Raw genomic sequence first — 13,480 nt, 5'->3', positions numbered from 1 at the left:
AAGAGACAAATGTCAAGACACTTGTCACACAAGTTTCCAAGTGTCCCACCACTTGTCACATCTCATGACATGTGGCTGGACACTTGTCTTGTGCTACTCCACTTTCCCCTTTTGTACTAGCTCTCCCCTCTCCTATAAATAAGAGCTCGTTTTTCTTCATTCATCATCATTTTTCTTTGTTGTAAACTCATGTACAGCACCCACAGATAGGCAGAAACTGGCCCCATCCATCCCCATCATCATCCCCCACTTCTCCATTATCAAATTCCTCCATATTCCCTCTTCTATCACTGCTGTTTTACAGGACAGCAAGCCTGTAAATCCATTACAGCACCTCCTTCTTGAGCTCTTTCTTCCATTTTAGCTACAAGAAGCAAGCTCTATCCATGTACTGCTGATAAACGATGGAGAAAGGCTGAATTCCCCTTTTTCTTCTCTCATACTGTAAAGAAATCAGTTCTTATCATTGCATAATAGATCATGCATGTGTGTTTGTACATCTTTGCATGATCTTGTGAGAGTGAGAATTACTTCTTCTCACTCTCAGGTTGATTGTAACTGAGCTCTTCCCTAAGGGACTTGGGTTGAGCAGAAATACATTCCTTCGGGGGGGGTTGCCCATCTTCAACCCTCAATCTTGTCTCCATTACTTTTACATTTTCATGGTTGTAATTTTGTGAGTAATTTTCATTTTCAGCTTTAAGTGTTCATTCTCTTTTATATTAAATCTCGAAAACAAGCAAATATCATAATTGTTAAGCATACTACGTTGTTCGGGGCGTTTACACATTTCTTGTTCATAGACATGTAGTTGACATTCCTTGTCATCAAGCTTGCGACTTTCATAGGCTAGAACTCCATGGTCTTGATACAAAACAGCCCCAACTCCCCGTGCACTAGCATCCGCACATATAATGAATTCCTTAGAGAAATCCATGCATACAAGAATAGGTACTGAAACTAATAAAGATTTCAGCTCATACACTCTTATCGGCTATGGAGTCCCAAAAGAAAGCTTCTTTCTTCAGCCTATCGGTCAAAGGAGTTGCCACATGGGCATAATTTTTTATAAACCTTCTATAGAAGGAATATAATCCAAGGAAACCCCTTAAGGAAGTAGAATTCGTAGGAGTAGGCCACTCTTTTACATGTTTCACCTTGTTAGGATCCGCATGAATGCCTTGCTCTCCCACAATGTGACCCAAGTATTCCACTTCATCTTCCATGAAAGAACACTTTGACATTTTGGCAAAGAGTGTATGTCTTCTTAATGTGTCAAAGACCTCATGAACATGCATCAAATGCTCAACCTTGGATTTACTATAAATGAGGATATCATCAAAGAATACAATAACTGTTTTGAACAAGAAAGGCTGCAATATCTTATTCATGAGTGCTTGAAAAGTAGCCGGTGCATTTGAAAGCCCAAATGGCATAACTAAGAAGTGATATAACCCTCTTTCAGTCCTAAAGGCTCTTTTATATTCATCCCCTTCCTTCATTCAAATTTGATGATAACCCAAACGAAGATCAATCTTAGTGAAGACCTTTACATCTTTGAGCTCATCCAAAAGGTCATCAATGCGAGGAATTGGGTATCTATTATTCACCGTGGACTTGTTAAGCTCCCTATAATCAATGCAAAAAGATCCATCTTTCTTATTTACCAATAGCACAAGAGAGGCAAACGGAGATTGACTTAGCTGAATTAAACCCATTTGCAGTAGATCTTTAACTTGTCTTTCCACTTCTTCCCTTTCAAACTTTGACAGGCGATAGGGAGGTTTGTTGATGGGTTTTGTGTTGGGTAGAAAGTCAATAGGGTGGTCTACCTCTCTCTTTGGAGGCAAAGATGATGGTTGCTAAAATAAATCTTTGTATTCTTCCAATAGCTTTTCCATTCTTGGATCCTTTTACTTTGAAGAAGATGATGGCTTATTTGGTGACTGCTCTTCATCCACTTTCGCAAGCAAAAGAGTGAATATGCATGACCGTGCATTGATTTCTTTGGACATCTTCTTCCTAGAGATGAGTTCCATTTTCTTTTGACCAATGCCCTTCAATATCGTAGGCTATCCATTCCATTGGAATTCTATTAGCATGTTTTGAAAATCCAAAGAAAATTTTCCAATGGTTTTCAACCAATTGCAGCCAATGATAATATCTATGGGACCCATTTCCAAGGTGATCAAGTCCACTTCCATAACACATGAAGGAGATAGGGTAATAGGAGTGTGTAGACATACTTTATTACTTGATTCATAAGCTCCATTAGCAACTTGAATCTTCAACAGCGCTTGCATTTGTTGAGGAAGCAATCTCAACCCATGCAAAGTTTTGGTAGTAATGAAGCTATGGGTGCTGCCCGTATCAATCAAAAGATGAACTTTTCTGCTATTGATCAGCCCTTCAAGTCTAAGGGTATTTTCTCCTTTACAACCGGTCCAAGCATCATGAGAAATTGCACATAAAGAACCACCCGGTTCAAAAGGAAAATTGTCCACAATATCATAAATTGTATCATTATTTCCTTCTTCTTTGTCATGTGTTTCTTCAACCATAGGGTTTGCTTCTGCCTGAAATGCATTCCCCTCTTCACTTTCATTCTCGTCCGTCTCATCAATGATGAGAATGTTGAGCTTGTTGTTTTTGGATTTGCATTTCAGCCTAAATGGTCTTTTGTCCACTTTTCTCCACACTTGAAGCATAACCCTTTTGCCCTCATGTCTCTAATTTTTTCATTTGAAAGAACTTTGCTGTAAGTGTTGTTCTGAATTCCCTTTTGTGCATTTTCAGCCCTTACAAAGCTCTGTTTTGCTTTAGCCATTAGTCTATAACCATTTCCTCCACTTGGTTTTGATCCACAAACCGTTGGATATGTAGGCAACTTGATGTAATTACTGTTGTAGTTACTAGTTTCCTTGCTTTCTTGCCTATAAACATTCCTTTGTTGGCTGAAATGTGCTCCAATATTTGAAGGTTGATTAGGTAATGAATATCCTACACTTTTTGGCTGAACTCCCATTGAATCTCTTCTATATTTCTGCCCATACCTTTCAGTATATAAAGTGGCTTCATGAATTATCTTGGGCTGCATTGCACCTACTTCCGAAGAGAGGGCTGAATCTAAACCAAAGATATATTTATTTAATTTGGCCAAATCATCAATCTCTTCAATGTACATAGAAAGATTAAGGAACATGTTAGAGTAATCACGAACGGACATGCCCCTTTGTTGAGGACCATACCATCTTCTTTGCAATCTTTCTTTTTCCATTGGAGAGACAAACACTTCCAACATTGCCTTCTTAAAATCCTCCCAATAAGCAAAATTGTGACCAACTCTTTGCATATATCCCCACCATGTATGCACGTAGCCTTCAAGATGGAGTGCTGCAAAATAGATCTCGGCTTCATCATGGTGAGGAAAAAGTGTGAAGTACATCTCCAATTTTTTTACCCATTCTTCCCAATTCATTGGGGATGCATTATCCCCCTTGAAGTTGGAAATGGTAATCTTCTCTTTGTACTCCCTTTCATTATAAGTTGGCTGAAAATTGTTGGAATGTTGCCCCAAAGGTGATTGTCTCAAAAAATCTCTATTCATTGAATCTCTTCCAAAGGAATTTGGTCTAGGATTATTACCACCATGATTCAGTTGTCCCAATCCAAAAGAATGATGTTGTCCATTAGTGGGCTGACCATAAAATGACTTATCTTTGTTGGTGATATCATGAAATGACCTTCTTTCATCAAATCTTCCACTCTTATTATGAAACTCCAATTCTTTTTGCTTGATGGCAAATTGAGAGGGAAAAGATTTGTAGAAGGTTCACATCCATGAAACTCCTCATTCTCCTCTCTTCTTATATCCTCCTCTTCTTCATAAGTAGCTTCACGTCTTGGATTGAATTGAGGACAAGCATGGTGCTTTGATGATATTGGTGGTTGGTAATGAGTACTCCTCATTGTAGATGGCTCTCCTTTCTCAAAGGTTGACATAATAGGCTGATCAATTCCCTCTCCTTTCATATTGGATGGTTGAACTGAAGTATTTTTAATATGAATAGTGGGTTCATTTGGTGTAGAAGATGTGGGTTGAGTCTTCAAATCCTTGATAGCTGCTACCACATCCTCAAATCCACTCTTCATGAACTTGACCAACTGCTGCTGAAGTCCTTCATTCACTTTGTTTAATGTATTCTCAATCTTCCCCAAGGATTTGGAAAGTTGCTCATATTGATCATGCATCCCAATGGTCAACATACAAATCTCTCTTGAAAGCATGTGCTCTTCAAAAAGATCGTGAGACAAAGGATTTCCATCATTACCCAACCGTGCACTATGGGCATTACCAATGCTTACATCATCATCTTGTTGGTCATGATTGAGGGCTTCATTAGTATTGTTTTGATCATTGATGTATTCTCTGATATCTTCTTGAATGGTCTCCATAACTTGATATTTTCTCTTGTGTTTAACCATTAAGGATAGGTGTTGTCAAAATGACTGTGGAGGAGAAAACTATCAATAACCTGCTTAGTATTGTACCAATGCCAATAATTTATTGATCCAAATGAAGCTTATATATTAGGGATATTCTAGATTTATTAATATCTCAGCTTGCAATAAGGTATATGGGTAGAATGAACTCAAACAGTGCATCAAAGATAGCCTATTTAGGTGCAGTCCACTAGACCCCCTGTCACTAAATTGGCCATTTTTCTCCTAATGTCCGCTTATTAAAATTTTTTATTCAAATGAAATCTTAACATCCCCTCTTTGAATCAAGCTATCAATATCCCAAATCAGATCACGCCAGAATTTTATGTAATAGGAACTGTGTACCTATCGAGAGAATTCTTGCAATCTGTTAACACCCTGTAGGAACCCAATTTGACCCTGAAATGAATCCTGTAGTACTTGTAGACCTTCAAAGAAATTAATAGACCTGTGATAGGCTGTAAGGCACCTGTGAGTATCCAGTAAACACCTGCAAACAACTGATAGGTACCTATGTGGAAAGACTTGTAAATCTACCCAAGGATGTCACAAACTGCCTTATTCGGTACCCCTAGTCTTCAAATCTTCATACACTCTTTCCCAAGTGGTCTTCCATGGTCCACCACCTGTGATGAGGGATAAAATAGTAGGATGGGCACCTAAATGGACTCTGAAACTCCGGAAGGTGTGCAAAGTTCCTTCCAAGCCAGGTTGTGCACCCCTACAGAGTCTTAAATAGCAAGGGAGGGTCACCTCTCTTTTATATTGCTATCTCGTCCGGCTTCAACCTTTTTCCTCGGTCAGAATATACATGGCAGAGCTAGTGTTCTAACAATCAAGGCATGCAATGCATGGCTAAATCACAATTTTGCCATTTCATGGTATGCAAGAATTGAAAGGTAAAATGTATGAAAACTGAGGATGAGAAAGGCTTGCCAATAGTAATCAGTGACTCACTGATTTATTATGCTCAACTTTTACAATTTATTGGATATTCTCAATGGATTGAATCACAAAAGACCCCAAAGTTAGAGGTTGAGCAATTCTTTAGCATCAATGGAAAGAAATTGCATGAGCTTATAAATATGGGTTGATCAAGCACAAAGCAAGGAGTAATGAATCAATCAATATCAATGGGTTGATTACAATTGCCCTGATTTTCAATCAATTCGTGCTTGGTTAATTGAGCATTATGGTTCAATCATTCAATGATGAAATTGAAGCTCAATGTAATCAATCAATGATCAATCAACAATGCAATAGTACTCTACTTAACTCTCCTTCAGCAATAGGAAATGCAACAATTGAATGAAGGTTGGAGAGATTTAAGAAGAGTAGTAGGAATACCTCTTTCAATGATTGAAGAAGAATACTTGTTTGATTCAATCCTCAGTCATAAAGATTGATAGATCTTCCTCTTGAATAAAATAGTTGATCATGAGAAGAATAGCTCCATAACCAATTCATTAGCTTCAAATTTGATCCAAGGATGAAATATAGATCAAAACTTCAACTCCATTGAATAGCATAGATGATAATCCCTAAAATTTGAAGCCTAGTTGATGAAGATTTTCAGTAAATTTCTTCAATCCCTATCATAGTTGCAATCCAAGAGAAGATTGAGCTTCAATCTTGAATACATTGCTTGGATTCTTCAATATCTTGAGTGGTTGAAGTAGAAGGAAGATCCCTGGAGTGGTTTAGAGTAAAAGCCCCATGAAATTGAAAGAAATAATCCAAAAATTGGATTCTTAAATCTTGTTGCCCTGTTTTGACTCCATAGCCACCATTCTTTGAAGCTTTAAGTCCAAGAATGCATGAATGTCGGTCCCTTGAGTGTTGAAGAAGCTCCAGGATACTTGTTAGAACAAAAGCCCTTTGATCTTTTGAAGAAATTTCAGAAAAAACTCACTACTGTCCTAAATCCACCATAGCCAAGGTTTTGAAAGCTCAAGAATGATCAAGGATGATCAAGGAGTGTAAAGAAACCATGTATGCTTGTTGCTGAAGACCTCTAGTAAAGATTGCTTAAGCTTGATATGCCTTGGCTGCAGCCTGACATGCCTGAAATCGTGAAGAAGAAGGGTTAGGAATTCAACGCAAATTGCGCCAGCTGATCCTTCTGTCCTAGAAGCTCAAGTTCACCAAGGCTAAGTGATATGCTATTCTAGTTGAAGCTCATGGCACCACCAATCAAGCTTTGATGTCTCCTCAATGGGAAATGACCATTGGAAGAAGATTGCAGTAGTTGAATCCATGGATTCTTGGAGAAAAGCTTGAGAGGAAGAAGAGAGAAAAACTAGTCCCCAAAAAGTAATCTCAGTTTAACCTCTGTAACCCCACTTAGACTTCAGTTAGGGTCAAAAACCTTCAAAATGGACCTCCATTTGACCAAGTCCTGCTATTTCGGCCAAGAACCTCCATCTTCCTCAAGATCTTCTTCAAAAAACCTTGAAAATTAGTCCCAATTTGTTGCAAAGATCTCTGTTTAGTCATAGTTTGAACTGTACCAAACCCTGTGTGACCAAATCTTGGTGCTCCAATTAACTAGTTCCTATCCCTGTGACTAAATTCTCCATGAAAATGACTCTTGCCATGGATCAAAGTCCATGCTCTGATACCAATGTAATAAACCAATTCTCACAGCAAATCAAATAATTGGAAATTCATGAAATATACCATTATTACAAATAAATACAAGAAATACACCATGTTTGTAAAGTAGCCATAGCTAAGGTAGCTAAGCTTGAAATAATATTGCCATGGAAGGCTGAGAATCAAATATGTAAGCTGCAACATGAATATTCATCTCATGTTAAGGTGGGACATGGTATGCACCCCATATCTTGGTGGCTAAGAGCATGCACCCTCTTAGTTGGTGGGAGGAAGGAGCCTCAAAACATGTATTGTTTGAAAATGGCAAAACGATCCCTTACAAGTTACATCTCCCCTCTTTTATACTTAACCCTAGCCTACTTTAGACTAAGGTGACTTATGCTTTATTACAGATCATATGTCCCCAAGTCATCTTTCACTTGTAGGATTTCAATGGCACCATCCTTCGAGTATTTGAAGGCATTTGCTCTAGCAACCCAATCTACTAGCCAATTGGTAAGGCCTTGAGTAATTTTCTTTGGGTGATGAGCCAAATCTTCAGTCCTTGCTCGAGATAGGCCCATGCACCTAGCTATGAACCTCTTCTCTCAAAGCCTCAAGTCCCCCCCTCTCCCAAGCCTTTAACTTTCTTCTTTTGTTTCTTATCCTCTATCTTCATCTTTCTTCACATGCTAGGCAATTTAAGATGCTTTTTTTGGCCTTTTGGGATTAGTATTTTTAAATGCCCTATTCGCCTACTATTCTACTCCTAAGAACAAGCACACACATAAGCATGTACTTATGTACAATCTAGCATGCATACACTCACATAGAACACATACATACCCACACACATGTAACACTTGCACAAATATGCAAACAAACACACCCAAAAAAAAACCTCCATAATATCAAGCCCTTCCAATGACTTATATGTGATTCACATGTAATAGGCCCATGTGCAAAAACATGAAAAGAAAAAATAACATAATAAATGTTAAAATACTGAGAATGCATGCTATGGAGGATCATTGATGAGCAAATAGACAATCATAATGAGGCAGAAGCATTGATAAAGAAGAACAACTAATATTATCCAAGCATAATGCAAGTACAACTGACTGATAATGTATGATGGAATGAGTGTGGGGATGAGTGCCTTTTATAGGCTTACAGTAGGTGGTATTGGTAGGTGGAGATAGGTGGAAAGGGACCATGGTATTCAACAACCGTGGTTTTAATAAACCGTGCATACATGACCTAGTCTAAAGCTTTATTTACAGTCTATTTATTTGCCTTGTTTGTCCCATACAAAGAGGCTGTAGTGGATGTGATTCCACATTTCTCACACCCCTCCTCAATCACAACCAAAAAAGACACTGAGTATACAGAGGCTATTGTGAGTAGAACCTTCCTAAGTGTAGACATGGAAGAAAAAAAAAGCAACCATACAAAGCTAGAGGTTGTTACAAGGCCTCACTAAGTGTGTAGAAGCTATACTGTGCAAAGGCTACATGAGGAGTTTTAGGAGCTTATGGTGGGAACATAAGGAAATTCCACGTTGAACTTTAAAACAGTGTATCATCAAAAAATGAGCTACAAAAGAGGGACTGGTGAGTCTTATCCTTTTGATCTTGGGTTTCTTCTTCTCCTTCGTTTTCAATGTTGTCTTCATCTTCTTTGACTGTAGCAAGATATGCTCTTTGAGACTTTTTCTTAGCATAGTAGAATTTCTCAATATGCCCAGGTTCCTTACAAAAGTCACAGACTACGCTCTTCTTCCCTTTCACACAGAGGAGTTGTTGGTCTCCTCTTGGGATGCCTGTTTCTCCTTTGATCTTGATCTTCTTTTTCTCTTCCAAGAGAGAGGCTTTAATGTCCACAAGTTTTGGCTTTGGCATGTTGATTAATGTGGTAAACACATTGTCAAACTCAGGTGGAAGACTTTTGAGAAGCACTCCAATGCAAATGTCTTCATCCATCTTCAAGTTGATTCCTGCATATTGTGTCAACAAGCTTTCCATATAATTCAAATGAGTTGCAAGTGAGGTTGATAATAGCTTGAGCCTTATCATCATTTTTATCCCATACAACTGAAAGTGTAGCTTCCCTTGGTTTCTTCTCTTGACCACTTGTGATTGACCATAAGCCTTTCTTCCTTAGGATCAATTTAATCCTAGTTTTCCATGTATGGAATCCAACACCATTGAATCGGGATGTCGGTGAGTCCTTGCCCATTTGGAGATTGCTAGATTAGTAGCAAATCAGCTTTAAACAATTCCAGTTTCAGTTGAGCACAAGTGCTAAGAATCACTAGGTGATTAGTATCAAGAGATACTAGGCAATTTAGTGACTAAGATGCCCTTGAAGTTGGAATCTTCAAGATCTTATGCAAGTCCGAATCTTCCCCTCCTTGATTTGATGCTAGAGTTGCAAAAAAAATCAGTTTTGATTAGAGGCAAAGCTGATTGTGTTAACTGACATTAGTGCTAAAAGCACTAGATGAGTGTCAATGGACACTATTTCTTGAAATGCTTGAGAATCTTGTCAATATCTCCTCTCCTTGCTGGTAAATAACTTGAATGCTTGCTGAAGACTGAGTGTTGGAGCAGATTAGAGAGTCACTGACTTGATTTGAGCCACAAGAGTCCGAGAAGGAAGTAAAACAAGAGCTTGAAGCTTGATAGCTATGGAGTCTGCATTAGGGTTTTAGGGGGCGGCCTGGTTTTTCACCTCCTCTGAGCTGAATACTTGATCATTTCCAAAACTTTCTTGATAGAAATGAAGCTTAGGAAGCAGTCTATCAAAGTCCTATGATGCTCATCAACATCATGATGTGTGCTGGTGGAATCGATCGTACGAACGTCACATGGCGCAGAAATGGCAGCGACTGGATGATGGTGCAATGCTAGAGCATAGAGTCAACAACATCGTGGTTTGAGGTGACAGGGAGGAGCGTTTGAGTCAGAGAAGGTTTGTCTAGAAGAAAACATGAGCTGAAATGGCCTAGATTGGGAGCTAAAAGTCCTCCATTAAGGGTGGGTAACTATGGAGGTAGGTGAGAGATCCAAGGAAAAGCAAAGGGAGCCAGAAATTCAAACTAGAATGACTCAATTAGTGGCCCGATGACTCATTAACTTAAAACTCGCTCTGATACCATGTTAAAATACTAAGAATGCATGCTATGGAGGATCATTGATGAGCAAATAGACAATGATAATGAGGCAAAAGCATTGATAAAGAAGAACAACTAATATTATCCAAGTATAATGCAAGTACAACTGACTGATAATGTCTAATGGAATGAGTGTGGGGATGAGTGCCTTTTATAGGCTTACAATAGGTGGTATTGGTAGGTGGAAATAGGTGGAAAGGGACCATGGTATTTAACAACCGTGGTTTTAATAAACCGTGTATACATGACTTAGTCTAAAGCTTTATTTGCAGTCTGTTTCTTTGCCTTGTTTGTCCCATACAAAGAGGCTGTGGTGGATGTGATTGCACATTTCTCACAACAAATATGTACCTAAATTCACTAGGCCAAAATATCTCTTGATGAAAGCAAAAGTTACACTCAACCCCCCATCTCACTATACTCATTTGATGGAAAAGAAACCTAGAACCTCACTCTAATGCCCACTAAATGGGCACCTTCATGACCCTTCTGCTCTTATCCTGAAGAGTATGTTTTATGCTATTGATGTACATGCATGGTAAAGCATCCCATGCTCCAAAGAATATGCAATTTGGGGAACCTTGATATGCATTTCAAGCCACACAATGCACACAAAGAAAACATAAATGTGCCAAAGCTAGGTCCAACATAGAAAATGAAAAAGATGGGTATATGCTCCAATTGTAAAGTGGTCATGGTTGGCATCTTTTTCCCAAAACCCAAGAATGGATAATTGTACATTGACCTTAACTACATTCCCTAATCAAAAAATGAAACTCGAGCTTTTCTAACAATGAGGCAAGTAATAAAGAGATGACCAAGATTGTCATTATATATGGTATATAAACGATAGAGTTACTACAAGGGAGCTTACATCAATGGAGCATATCACCTGTGGTGAGTCCCTGATAAGAACCATAGTATGGAATCTTAGATCTCCAAAACTAAGCAACCAATCACACCACATCACTTTACAATCTTGAGAAGACCCTACTTTTTTACTTTCTCATCCACCCATCTCTTATCCTCAACTATCTTATGAAACTTGATTGGATGGCCATTTCAACAAATCATCCAAGCACACAAAATCCCGATCTAATCATGGCAATGAAGATTGAAATGCAAGCAAAGGTGAATATTGTTGAATTATGTAAGATAAATCCTTATGCCTAAGCCTATACTAAGGTGCTTTGTGTTCAATGCACACATTATACATATAGGTTCATTGATTAAATTAATATCCATTATACTCAGAGAGCCTTGCCCCCTTTTGTTGACAAGATAACACTCTACCCCCCCCCCCCAACTTTAGCACTTTAAAAAATGATTTGAATACATAATCCCCTCATACAACTGATGGAGCCCTACACATCCCTCTTCACTCCCCCTTTCTCCTTACTCACAAACCCCATGATTCCTAAAGAGTGTAAGAATCTCCCAATGTGCAATGCCAAAAAGATGACTGCACAACAATAGTGCTTGCTCAGGTGCTCATGCATCTAAGTTTACTAGATATAGCTCTAGTAAACCTCATGTCATGTAGTGCATTAAATGGTGCATCTTCCTCTCATGGCATGGTCATAATTGAGCAAAAGCCGTATACAAAGCCCCAATGCAATGCAAGAACAAGTGGGCAAAAGGAGTATACGAAGCCCTAATGCAATGCAAGAACAAATTAGCAAAAGGGGTATGCGAACCCCCAATACAATGCAAGAACAAGTGATCAATTATGTGCTTAGTGATACCCCCAATTGGTGCAAAATTCAAGGATAGGAAATGCAAACCTCTTGCTACACTTTTTGCAAGGCTTATCCTACAATTTATCTCCAATGATCTTGCAAAAAACTAGTAGGACAATAGCATTAGATGCGAACAATCTCTCCCTCCTCCCTATCAGTGTGTCCCATCGGGGTGTTTCCTGAACTTTCAATTTGTTCCCTAGTCTCGTATCCATAGTAAACCTTGTCTTTAGGCCAAGTTTCTTCCAAAGTTTAAAAAATCCCTAATCTTTTTCCCCCAACCTATTTTTGGACACATTTATGTTCCAAGAGTCTTATTTTGGCATCTTTCCTTGAAGGTTTCCAACATGGCTTAAAGCATTCTACTAAACCTAAGATACATAAAAACCTCATTTAGTATTACTTTTCTTTCTATACACATGACACTAAATCTACAAGATATTAAAACCCTAACTTTCACTACCAACGCTACCTAAATAAGCAACAATATACACACTATTAACATATTTACAACTAAAACATTTTATGGTCCTCTCTTACCCCCGTCTAGTCTCCTTTCATTCATTAAGACAATTTGCATTACTTTATTGGTCCCCAATAGCTCTCTTAAAATCCTTTGCCTTCCACTAGTACCTACGTCATATCCATTTCCAAATCCATTCTCATAGAATTTGTTAATTAAAATATCAACATTATGATGTCCTTCCCTCTCATCATTCCTCATGGTATTGATATACCCCTACCTAGTCTAATAGTGATGGAGACCTAGTCCTTTCCACATTGGTTTCCTCTAATGCTTCCATCATAATATATTATCTAGTTTGCATAGCCTCTATCTCATCATCTTCTTCCCATACATCATCTTGCAATAAGTCCACATTTTCATCTAATTCCCCTTGAAAAGCTAATATCATCTGAGAAAGTCTCTCATGGTTGTTTCACTATATCTTCTATCTCTTGCTTCATCTCTATTATGGGGTCATCATAACCCCAATCCTCTTCTACTTGCTCATCTTTATCTAGGGCATAAAATGCACTATTAGTAAAACTTATAGTTACATCTCCAGACTCTAAGGTCACTTGCATGCCTTTGTTGGTCCACTCTATCCAACATATCAACAATGTCTCTAATCTCCCTTGGGCACCACTCTTCCTTGTAGGGTAGACTCTAGAGACTTAAAAACAATGCTTTCATCCTCAAACCTAGGTCGGCCATCTACATGATGCATATCTAAAGCCCCACTCACCTCAATCTCCACAAAAACCTCACCATCCCAAGCACATGACTGCATGTTTATTTCCAAAACAATATTTTCAGCAACGAATTCATAGTCTCTCTCTATGAAAACACTAATACCATAGTATCTCACAACCTTAGAAAAGATATATTGAATCTCTTTATTCATGGCTTATAGCCACCTGTCTTCATCTTTTGTATAGCTATTAAGCCAAGCTAAAAGACCACTAT

Source organism: Lygodium microphyllum, chromosome 25, assembly GCF_053477565.2.
Source record: "Lygodium microphyllum isolate KBCC chromosome 25, Lygodium_microphyllum_v1.1.10, whole genome shotgun sequence".
Classification (NCBI taxonomy): Eukaryota; Viridiplantae; Streptophyta; class Polypodiopsida; order Schizaeales; family Lygodiaceae; genus Lygodium; species Lygodium microphyllum.
Note: the sequence above shows the minus strand (reverse complement) of the source record.